Genomic DNA, 12,380 nt, shown 5'->3' with positions numbered 1-12,380 from the left:
TCCTGGCCACCTGGCGAGGCCCTCACGCCGGGTCCTGGGAGCCCTGTGAGGGCACGACGCCCCCTTCTGGGCTCACGCAGCCGTCAGCAGGGCCGTGGGCAAAGCCGCTGAGCAGTTTGCAGTTAGGAAGCTGCCGCTAGGTTCCCCGTCAGCCTGCTTTGTCCACGTGGGTGTGGCTTCCCGCCCCCCCTCGGGTGCTGGGGGCCCCGAGGCTGCGTCCGAGCCGCCCCAGCCCCAGGCCGGCGCCCCGTTCAACACCAGCCTCATCTGGCTCCACACCCCAGGTGGCCCCCGGAGCTGGGCACGGGGGACCACTCTGCGTGGGCCGCAGGAAGGAGAGGCCGCCAAGTGGCGGGTGGTGTGGGGACCGAGGCTGAAAGGCCCACCCGGCCTGCTTGACGGTGTTGCAGGGCTGGGGTGCGGCTGGCAACTGGAGACAGACTGTCAGCCTGACGCCCATTTCCTTTTAAAGAATTCTCAACCGTTAAACCAGGGCGTTGTTTGCACAGAAATTAGGAAACCAAGAATATTCATGTTTATAATGCAACCTCATACACTATATGCTGGTTCTTTGGTTTTGATTTTGAAGAGTAAATCATAGATTTCCAGGAGGTCTTTTTCCAGGATAAAATCTAGGAAGCCACCAACGCATGCTTCGGGGTCTGGGCTCTGTTTCCAGCCGGAACACCCCATCTCTCCCTCCCCCCTGCCCCGCAATCCCTCCCCCACCCCCGGGGGGATTCTGAGCTCCGGGCTTAGAGCAGACCTCTGTGTCTGTGTGGGGTAGGGATGGGAGGGCGCCCACTTGTCTCCCCATCCTGAAAGTCTGGGGAGCGATGGGGACATGGTCCCCGGCTGTCACCCTCGGCGTCCCAACCACACATTTCTGCCTGAAGGAGGGTCCGGGCCGGGGGCTGGGGTCTCCCCGAGCCTCTCGGAGACCCCTCCTCACCCAGCAGCCATGCCCAAGCTAACGCCCCCACGTGACCCCACCCCCAGCCCCGCGCAGAAAGCCTGAAAGCCGGCTCCTTCCCGTGGGTCTTGGTCCCCGGGAGGGGCTGGGGCTCGGGGTGGGGAGCCCTGTGTTCGTGGCTCACTTTCCATCCCACCCCCAGGTCGGGGCATGGCGCTTTGGGGACTTTGTGGGGGGTCTCCGGCGAATCCACTCTGGTGAGCATCTCTGGCACTGCCAGGGGGTACTTACCCGCCGCTGGGAGGTGCAAGAGGAAAAGGAGGATGCCCACCCCGCTTCCACGGTGACCCCACGGTCGGTTTGCAGCCCGGCGAGCCCCCCCTCCGCCCCCGCTCGGGCCTCGGGTGATGGAAGGGGGAAGGGAGGTGACCCCGAAGGCGGGAGCTGCCCACCTCTGGGCGGGGCCTCGCTGTCGCCCCTGCCGGCCTGGCCGGACCGCGGGGCGCGCGTGGACCGAGGGGGGTCTTCCTACTCCGAGGGGAAGGCGGGGTGTGCGCGCGCGCGCGTGGATATGTGAGTGTGCGCGGGTGCGTGAACACGTGTGAGCATTAGTGTGAGTACGTGTGCGCGCCCGCTCGCCACTGGGAAGAAGCCGGAGGACATCCACCCAGGTGGTGAAATTCGGTTGTCTTTCTGGCCCCGCGCGTTTCCGCGGTTGCTGCAGCGGCCGCGGCAGCGCGGGTAACCGAGGGAGACGGGAAACTCTTCCAGGCCGCGGGCGCGGCGGCTCGGCAGCTCGGCAGCTCCACGTGGCGCAGGCGGGCTGGACGGTGGCTCCGGGCTGGGGCTCTCGGGGGTCAGCGGTGTCCGGGCTCGGGTGCCGCCGCACGGGGACGGAGCTCAGGTGGGCGCTCCTGGGACCCCTGCGCTGGGGAACGGCCCTCCCCGTGATGCCTCGCTCGGCGTGTCGCGCGCCTGGGGGGGGTCGAGCGCTGAGCTTGGGGCGCCCCAGGGAAGGGTCACCAGTCGTTGGTGACTGGCCGCCGCCGCCGTCCGCGTGCGCTCTGTCCCCGACGCAGCTGGCTCCATCCAGGGTCGGGGGCTGGAATTAAGTGGCCGTGAACTTGGGCAGGACGCGCTGCACCTTCGTCTTCATAACTAACCCAGACGCAGCAGCTGCCAGTGAGGGATGTGCCTGCTTTGGGCCACACCTGGGACTGTCACCAGCTGAGCCACCGGCACCCTCCTGCCCCGCACAAATATGCACAAACGTTCTGTCCCCCATCCGCCTGAGGCCCGCCGCTCCTCTTGTTAATGCCTTAGTAAAAAAGCCCACATCTCACTACATCATTAAAATTTTTTTTTTTTTTTTTTGGTAATTGGTAATGATAATGGTCTCCTCTTGAAATCTGGAGTATTATATTTTATGCAGTTAAATTCGTGTTTCTGAGAAGGGGCCTGTGGGTTTCACTAGCTGGCAGAGGAGTCAAGGCGTACAGGAAGCTGGGGCCCCACAGTTCAGTGGTCTCTGGGATGGGGGTGCTGGTGTCTGGGATGGGGGTGCTGGTGGGGTTGGCCAGAGGGAGGCTGCTAAAGGCATAGAGGAGGCCCTTGTGGGCAGAGCCCCAGTGAATTTTCTGGCCCCTGAAATAGCTGAGGGAATTGATTTCTCACACCTTCTCCTCCACAGAAGGGTCCCAGGAGGCAGGGGCAGGGTCCCATAGAGAGCGGTGGGGAGGGGCGGGGCCCCAGGGGAGGCTGGGTTCAGGACTCCCACCTCCCTCCGCAGCCCCAGAATGTAGGAGGAGGGCCGTAGGGCGTTAGTCTGTCTGTACCCATTTCCACCACCCAGTTCTAGTTGCAGGAGGGCCCTACTTCCACTGACATATTCCCTGAGGACCCCCTTTTGGGGGGGCAGTGGCACTGGAAAAGCCAGCCAGGGAGTCTGGACCCGGTTCTCCAGGGGAGACCACCGGAGGGTCAGGTGATCTCTCAGACCTGCTCTAAGGGGGCATTCACTGTGGATCCCCCTCCTTTCGTGGAATGTCTTGCTGGATTTCATGGCCTCCTGGGAGGGAGGGAGGTGTCACGTAAATAGCAGCATAGGGTTAAGAGCTAGAGGTGGCACTGGGGGCAGGGTGGAGGTGGAGGGAACGCTGGTTAGGAATGAGGGCTGGCCATGGGAAGCTTGGGGCTACGGGAAACACAGGGGCCCCATCCAGACTGGCCCCAAGTGTCACCCTCAGGCAGCAAGCCTAGGCCTCAGGCCCCAGAGTGTGGGCCCTGGAAGTCACCTACCTGCTGGTCTCTTCCCCTTGACCTCTGCTGCACCCAGCCGGGAGCCGGGGCTGGGGAGGGGACGTTGTCACTATTGTACGTGGCACAGACAAGGCAGGTTGGGACATTTGAAGACTGAATAAAGCGCGCAGTTCGAGGGGAGGTGGAGGGACAGGCGCAGCTGGGGGTCAGCAGGGGCGCTCTACTTCAGCTGTGTCCCAGGGGGCCAGAAGCCAGCGGGGCCCTGCCTTCTGCGTGTCCCCAGGCTGACCAGGGAGAGCCAGGCTGGGGGGGGCAAGGGGGCCCTCTCGCCAGGGGGCCCGCCGGCCAGGTGGCGTTGGCCACCACAATCTCAGACACGCAGCACAGCCACCCAGAGCTGCCCAGAGATGCAGACGCAGGAGTCGAGGGCCGTGGGGACGACTGGGTGGGCCTCAGAGCTCAACGCCCTTGTTAATGCTCCCAGGGCCTGGCTTGGCTCCAAGGCTGCTGAGGCCAGAGTTGTTATGTCAGCCCCGAGGGCCGGAAGCAATGAAACATACAACCAGCTGGGAAGGGGGACCAGCTGAGGGGAGGACAGCGAGTTTATTCACTCCGCTCACGACCCCCGTGAGGGGAGGGGGCGGCACACAGCAGCAGGAGGGGCAGAGGCGGAGCAGAGTAAGGCCCCAGAAGGCTAGGGGCGAAGAGCGGTGTCCACGGCTTTCAGGAGAAACCTGGGGGCCCGCAGTACTAGGGGAGGGCTGTCTCAGGTTCATCTGGGCCTGATCTGGAGGCTACAGATGGGCTAAGCCCTGCCTGTGGGGGTCCTAAGTCAGCTCACATTCATGTAGAGGTGTAGACCGCAGCTCGTGCTGGGTTAAATCCTGAGGGTGGCCGGTGGCTGGCAACGGCAGAGGCGGGGGTGGCCCATAGCACCTGGCTGGCCCTGGGGGGACGTGCCCGGTCAGCTGCAGGACGTGCCCGAGGCGGGGACGCAGCAGGCGGGAGCACACGGGGCGGCAGAGCAGGGACGCGGAGGAGGAGGGTCTGAAGCAGGACGAGGGACAGGGGCTGGGCTGGCAGCATGAGGGGGCTGAGCAGGGGTTGGCCTCACAGCACACGGGCTCGCAGCACACAGGTGTGTAACGGACGGGCTTGCAGCAGACAGGTGTGCGGCATGCAGGTGTGCAGCACACAGGTGTGCAGCAGACGGGCACACAGCAGGCCCGCTGGCAGGGGGAACAGGTGCAGCAGGAGGGCTGGCAGCTAGACTGCTGGCAGCACGAGGCCGTGCAGGGGCTGGTGCAGGCTGGTTGGCAGCAGGGGCTGGACACACAGCCCACTGGGGCGCAGACGAGGGTCAGGCGGGGGCCGGGGCGCAGCAGCTGGGGGCGCAGCAGGGGGCTCGCAGCAGCTCTCCGGGCAGTCGTCCACCTGCCAGCAGGAGCCGGTGCAGGAGTCACAGGGACCAGGCAGGCAGAGCCGCTGCCGTAGCTCAGGGCGCTGGAGCAGACGGACGGGGTGGACGCGGCCGTGGTGGGGGCGGGGGGGCTGGAGGAGGGTGAGAAGGTGAATGTGTGAGGGAGTGGACGGGTGAGGCTGTGTGAGGTTTTCGGGTGGTTGGAGGTTATATACAGCTCAGGGGTGTGTGTCGTTGCATCAGGAAGGCCCAGCAGAGGCTGTTTCCTTGTTGTTGGTCCTGAGAAGACTCGTCCTAATCCCATGACAAGTAACTCATTAAACTCCCGAGGGGCTGGAGCCCAGGGGATCCACGGAACAGGGGTCCAGCCACAGAGGTGGTGTCCAGCAAGCTAGAGCCAATCCCGTGGGTGGACCCTAGAGGGCCAGCAGCTCCTGACAGCCACCTGCCTCCCCCCCCACCCCCCACTGAGCATCTTTCTGGGGCTTCTTACTATTATTTCCCCTACTTCTCAACACTCAGTGGAATCACTAGCATATTTTGTTCTTTTTTAATATTCTCTTTATTTCCTCCTGAATCCATATACCCATGAAGGGCACATTGAGTGTCATGTTCGCTGTGGAGTTTTCATAAATCCCTTTTATACTGTTGAGGAATTTCTCTTCTGTTCCTAATTTTCTGAGTTTTTTTCTATCATGAAATTTGTGTTGGATTTTGTCAAAATCCTTTTCTGCATCAATTGAGATCATTTTTCCCCCTTTATTCTGTTAATGTGGTATATTACATTGATTGATTTTTTTTAAAAAATATCGAACCAACCTTGCATTCCTGGTATAAATCCCACTTGGTCATGGTATATAATCCTTTTAATATGCTATTGGAGTCAGTTTGCTAGTATTTTCTTGAGGATTTTTGCATCTGTGTTCATAAGGCATACTAGTGCGTAATTTTCTTTACCTCTGGGAAATGCTGACGTCATAGGATGAGTTAGGAAGTGTTCTTTCTTCTGGTTTTTGGAAAAGCTTGAGAAGGTTTGGTGTTAATTCTTTACATGCTGGTAGGATTCGCTAGCAAAGCCATCTGGTCCTGGGCTTTTCTTTCCTGGGAGGTTATTGATTAATAATTCAATATCTTTACTATTGAGATCTTTACTGTTGAGGTCTGTTGAGATTTTCTGTTTCATTTTTAGTCAGTTTAGGTAATTTGCGTATTTACGGAAAAATTTCCATTTCATCTAGGTTATAATTTGTTGGCATACAATTGTCCATAGTATTCTTTTATAATACTTTTTATTTCTCTAAGATTCATGGTAATATCCCTACTTTAAGTTCTGAATTTAGTTATTGCACCCTCTCTCTTTTTTTCTTTGCTGGTCAATTTTGTATATCTTTTCAAGGAATCAACCTTGGTCTGTTAATTCTCTGCTGTTTTTCTGTCTTCTATGTCATTTATTTTCACTCTAATCTTTATTATTTCCTTCCTTCTTCTGTCTTTGGGTTAAGTTTGCTCTTATTTTTCTGGTTCCTCAAGGTGTTAAGTTAGTTTTTTGATCTGAGATCATTCTTCTTCTTCTTCTTCTTTTTTTAATGTTAAATTGCTGTGGTAATTAATACCAAGACAGATGTAGAAAGAATCCAAGTATGACTTCTTTTTTTAAAAATTATTTATTTATTTATTTATTTGTCTGTGCCATATCTTAGTTGCAGCACGCGAGATCTTTGTTGCCACGTGCAAGATCTTCATGGCGCGTGCAGGATTTTTAGTTGCGGCATGCGGGCTCTTAGTTGCAGCTTGCGGGATCTACTTCCCTGACCAGGGATCGAACCCTGACCCCCTGCATTGGTAGCGTGGAGTCTTAACTGCTGGACAGCCAGGGAAGTCCCATTCTTCTTTTTTAAATGTAGGCACTTACAGCCTTAAATTTCCCTCTGAGCACAGCCTTCACTGCCTCCCATAGGTTCTGATACATTGCATTTTAATTTTAATTCATCATTAGTATTTTCTAATTTTCTGTGACTTTCGACTTTGACCCACATTAAGAAAAATAGTATGTTGTTTAATTTCCACATATTGTGAATTTTCTAGTTTCCTTCTGTTATTGATGTCTAGCTTCATTCCATTGTGCTTGGAATAGACCCTTTGTATGATTTCAGTTTTTAAAAAATCCATGGAGGCTTGTTTTGTGGCCTAACATATGGTTTGTCCTGGAGAGTGTTTAATGTGCTGCTGATGGGTGGAGAGTTCTGTATGTGTTTGTCATGACTAGTTGATTTATAGTGCTGTTCAAGTCCTCTATTTCCTTATTGATCTGCCTAGATGTTTTGTCCATTATTGAAAATGGGGTATTCAAGGCTTCAAATATTGTTAGAGAACTGTCTGCTTCTCACTTCAATTCTGCCAATGTTTGTTTCATATATTTTGGGTCTCTGTTGTGTGGTGCATATGTGTTTTTAATTCTTATATCTTCTTGATGAATTTAGTCTTTTATCCATATATAATGTCCTCCTCTTGTGCATTTTTACAGTTGTTATGATATGGATGAATTGGTCCTTGGTAAGTGTTATGTTGGTCATTTTTTAGAGTCTTAGTGTGTTGATGGGGACTTAAGAATTCTTGAAAAATAAGTTTATTATAGAGAAAGTCAGCTATAAGTCATGGCTGGTTCATCATACTGTGTTAACAATTTAAGACAGTGGAGACATAAGGGTGAAGGCCATGCTTTGCTGTAAGCTCTGCTCCCTGATACCCAGTGATGTACGGGCCAATTCCGTGATCTCTGGAAGCTTGGGGAGAGAGGGAGTCAAGGTGACAAGACTTTAAAACCAAGTCCTGGGGAGATACTTCAGAGGTGAGGATGTGTGTCAGAGAGAGAGGGGAGGGGGAGAAGGAGAGAGAGAGAGAGAGAGAGAGGGAGAGAGAGGGAGGAGGGGTGGGGTGGAGGGGAGGGGAGGAGGACAAACAGACAGGTCTCTGGATTCCCCATCCTACTTTTTTTTTTAATAGATCTTTATTGGAGTATAATTACTTCACAATACTGTGTTAGTTTCTGTTGCAGAACAAAGTGAATCAGCCATATGCATACACATGTCCCCATATCCCCTCCCTCTTGAGCCTCCCTCCCATCCTCCCTATCCCACCCCTCTAGCTCATCGCAAAGCACCGAGCTGATCTCCCTGTGCTATGCAGCTGCTTCCCACCAGCCAACTTTTTACATTTGGTAGTGTATATATGTCCATGCCACTCTCGCCCCAGCTTCCCCCTCCCACCCCATGTCCTCAAGTCCATTCTCTACGTCTGCATCTTTATTCCTGTCTTGCCCCTAGGTTCTTCAGAACCCTTTTTTTTTTTTTTTAGATTCCATATATATGTGTTAGCATACGGTATTTGTTTTTCTCTTTCTGACTTACTTCACTCTGTATGACAGACTCTAGGTCCATCCACCTCACTACATATAACTCAATTTCATTTCTTTTTATGGCTGAGTAATATTCCATTGTATACATGTGCCACATCTTCTTTATCCATTCATCTGTCGACCCCATCCCACTTTTAACTAAAGAAGCCGTTTAAAAAATGTGGACCATTTTTGGTAAATTTTCTAATTTTTCCTTTTTCAAAGCCTCTCATCCTTGTCTTATGACTGTAACATCTTCTTGAATGTCTTTGTGTTATATTTAGGATCTTTAAAAGGTCTCCCCTGCTTCTTAACTTTTCTGCCTCCTGTGGGGTGCATTTTTACGTTTGTATCCTGGTGTTCCATTTTCATGCCGCTGCTTTTCCTCGTTTGCTGGGGTGAGGGTGGGGGTGGTCCTTGGTGGCTTGGGCTCCTCTTGCACCGTGTGTGTCATTCTGTGCTGTGTTAGAGAAATCTCACCTGCGTGGGGAAGTTGACATGGTGCCTGGGATTGGGGTGGGGGTCTGTCAGGCAGTGGGCTTCACTTTGGAGTAAGAGATGGGGGCCCAGATGCAGGAATGAGAGAGCTGTGGACTGGGGTGCCAGCAGCTTCCTAGGGGCCTCAGCGTCCTGCACCCCCGCCCCCCAGTGAGGGGTTAAAGTGCCCTGGAGCTACACACGACCTGGGAGGGTGTGGGACAGCCGGGCGCTCTCCCTGGGTCCAGCCGTTCACTCGGCCCCCCTCCCTGTGGCCACGTTCCATCCTCCTTCCCCCAGGCCTGCCCACAGGGAGCAGAGTGGCGCGGTGCCCCTGCGCCAGGCCAGCCCCTCCTATTGTGCCCTGCCTTGTGGTCAGCACACTCTCTTCTACTTCCGTCTCATGTGTCAAGCCCCTCATACATCTGTAAGCTGACCCCCCTGTCCCCACGGTGGGTCTTGGGAAGTTTGGGTGGGATGGTGGGTGGGCTGAGCCCTCCATCTTGAACTGGAGGCATCAACTCTCTTGGAGGGCTGGCTTTCTCACAACCACCCCGCACTCCGGATATTCGGCTGACCTGGAGTCCAGTCTTATTCCACTTGAATTCCGAGTACCCAGATTCTTTTGACTGCACCCCCATTCACTTTGCTGCGGCACAGACACTATTGGTTTAATTTCCCCATCCAAAGCAGGAACTCCATTTGTGGCTCCTGTTTTTTTCATGAATATTTTAATTATTTTAAACCCCTTAAACCTTAATTATAGTTTCAACTCTTTTTTTTTTTTTTTTTTAATGTCTGAAACATTTATATTAACATATTTCCATACATATTTCCATACAAATACAAATATAAGATTTTTAGAAATTTCATGTAATGTCTGAAACATTTATATTAACATATTTCCATACAAATAACCCAATGAAAGTTTAGTATTAGTTGTTTTGTTTGTTTTTTTTTTATACTGCAGGTTCTTATTAGGCATCAATTTTATACACATCAGTGTATACATGTCAATCCCAATCGCCCAATTCAGCACACCACCATCCCCACCTCACCGCAGTTTTCCCCCTTGGTGTCCATATGTCCATTCTCTACATCTGTGTCTCAACTTCTGCCCTGCAAACTGGCTCATCTGTACCATTTTTCTAGGTTCCACATACATGCATTAATATACGATATTTGTTTTTCTCTTTCTGACTTACTTCACTCTGTATGACAGTCTCTAAATCCATCCACGTCTCAACAAATGACTCAATTTCGTTCCTTTTTATGGCTGAGTAATATTCCATTGTATATATGTACCACATCTTCTTTATCCATTCGTCTGCTGATGGGCATTTAGGTTGCTTCCATGACCTGGCTATTGTAAATAGTGCTGCAATGAACATTCGGGTGCATGTGTCTTTTTGAATTACGGTTTTCTCTGGGTATATGCCCAGTAGTGGGATTGCTGGGTCATATGGTAATTCTATTTTTAGTTTTTTAAGGAACCTCCATATTGTTCTCCATAGTGGCTGTATCAATTTACATTCCCACCAACAGTGCAGGAGGGTTCTCTTTTCTCCACACCCTCTCCAGCATTTGTTGTTTGTAGATTTTCTGATGATGCCCATTCTAACAGGAGTGAGGTGATACCTCATTGTAGTTTTGATTTGCATTTCTCTAATAATTAGTGATGTTGAGCATCTTTTCATGTGCTTCGTGGCCGTCTGTATGTCTTCTTTGGAGAAATGTCTATTTAGGTCTTCTGCCCATTTTTGGATTGGGGTGTTTGTTTCTTTGATATTGAGCTGAATGAGCTGTTTATATATTTTGGAGATTAATCCTTTGTCCGTTGATTCATTTGCAAATATTTTCTCCCATTCTGAGGGTTGTCTTTTTGTCTTGTTTATGGTTTCCTTTGCTGTGCAAAAGCTTTGAAGTTTCATTAGGTCCCACTTGTTTATTTTTGTTTTTATTTCCATTACTCTAGGAGGTGGATCAAAAAAGATCTTGCTGTGATTTATGTCAAAGAGTGTTCTTCCTATGTTTTCCTCTAAGAGTTTTATAGTGTCCAGTCTTATATTTAGGTCTCTAATCCATTTTGAGTTTATTTTTGTGTATGGTGTTAGGGAGTATTCTAATTTCATTCTTTTACATGTAGCTGTCCAGTTTTCCCAGCACCACTTATTGAAGAGACTGTCTTTTCTCCATTGTATATCTTTGCCTCCTTTGTCATAGATTAGTTGACCATAGGTGCGTGGGTTAATCTCTGGGCTTTCTATCTTGTTCCATTGATCTATGTTTCTGTTTTTGTGCCAGTACCATATTGTCTTGATTACTGTAGCTTTGTAGTAGAGTCTGAAGTCAGGGAGTCTGATTCCTCCAGCTCCATTTTTTTCCCTCAAGACTGCTTTGGCTATTCGGGGTCTTTTGTGTCTCCATACAAATTTTAAGATGATTTGTTCTAGCTCCGTAAAAAATGCCATTGGTAATTTGATAGGGATTGCATTGAATCTGTAGATTGCTTTGGGTAGTATACTCATTTTCACAATGTTGATTCTTCCAATCCAAGAACATGGTATATCTCTCCATCTGTTGGTATCATCTTTAATTTCTTTCATCAGTGTCTTATAGTTTTCTGCATACAGGTCTTTTGTCTCCCTAGGTAGGTTTATTCCTAGGTATTTTATTCTTTTTGTTGCAATGGTAAATGGGAGTGTTTCCATAATTTCTCTTTCAGATTTTTCATCATTAGTGTATAGGAATGCAAGAGATTTCTGTGCATTAATTTTGTATCCTGCAACTTTACCATATTCATTAATTAGCTCTAGCAGTTTTCTGGTGGCAGTTTTAGGATTCTCTATGTATAGTATCATGTCATCCGCAAACAGTGACAGTTTTACTTCTTCTTTTCCAATTTGTATTCCTTTTATTTCTTTTACTTCTCTGATTGCCGTGGCTAGGACTTCCAGAACTATGTTGAATAATAGTGGTGAGAGTGGACATCCTTGTCTCGTTCCTGATCTTAGAGGAAATGCTTTCAGTTTTTCACCATTGAGAATGATGTTTGCTGTGGGTTTGTCATATATGGCCTTTATTATGTTGAGGTAGGTTCCCTCTATGCCCACTTTCTGGAGAGTTTTTATCATAAATGGGTGTTGAATTTTGTCAAAAGCTTTTTCTGCATCTATTGAGATGATCATATGGTTTTTATTCTTCAATTTGTTAATATGGTGTATCACATTGATTGATTTGCGTATATTGAAGAATCCTTGCATCCCTGGGATAAATCCCACTTGATCGTGGTGTATGATCCTTTTAATGTGTTGTTGGATTCTGTTTGCTAGTATTTTGTTGAGGATTTTTGCATCTATATTCATCAGTGATATTGGTCTGTAATTTTCTTTTTTTGTAGTGTCTTTGTCTGGTTTTGGTATCAGGGTGATGGTGGCCTCATAGAATGAGTTTGGGAGTGTTCCTTCCTCTGCAATTTTTTGGAAGAGTTTGAGAAGGATGGGTGTTAGCTCTTCTCTAAATGTTTGATAGAATTCACCTGTGAAGCCATCTGGTCCTGGACTTTTGTTTGTTGGAAGATTTTTAATCACAGTTTCAATTTCATTACTTGTGATTGGTCTGTTCATATTTTCTATTTCTTCCTGATTCAGTCTTGGAAGGTTATACCTTTCTAAGAATTTGTCCATTTCTTCCAGGTTGTCCATTTTATTGGCATAAAGTTGCTTGTAGTAGTCTCTTAGGATGCTTTGTATTTCTGCGGTGTCTGTTGTAATTTCTCCTTTTTCATTTCTGATTTTATTGATTTGAGTCCTCTCCCTCTTTTTCTTGATGAGTCTGGCTAATGGCTTATCAATTTTGTTTATCTTCTCAAAGAACCAACTTTTAGTTTTATTGATCTTTGCTATTGTTTTCTTTGT

At 49.6% G+C, this 12,380-nt stretch overlaps 1 protein-coding gene and 1 pseudogene across 1 annotated transcript in view; one reads left to right on the top strand and one right to left on the bottom strand.

Annotated features, from left to right (window-relative positions):
* Positions 1-12,380, top strand: part of TSPEAR (thrombospondin type laminin G domain and EAR repeats) — a 107,697-nt gene that overhangs the window by 2,938 nt on the left and 92,379 nt on the right. The window lies entirely within an intron of this gene.
* On the bottom strand, positions 4,137-8,486 carry LOC137766673 (keratin-associated protein 10-8-like; annotated as a pseudogene).

This window comes from Eschrichtius robustus, chromosome 6 (assembly GCF_028021215.1).
Source record: "Eschrichtius robustus isolate mEscRob2 chromosome 6, mEscRob2.pri, whole genome shotgun sequence".
NCBI classification, from domain to species: domain Eukaryota; kingdom Metazoa; phylum Chordata; class Mammalia; order Artiodactyla; family Eschrichtiidae; genus Eschrichtius; species Eschrichtius robustus.
Note: the sequence above shows the minus strand (reverse complement) of the source record. Positions and strands in the feature narration are given on the sequence as shown.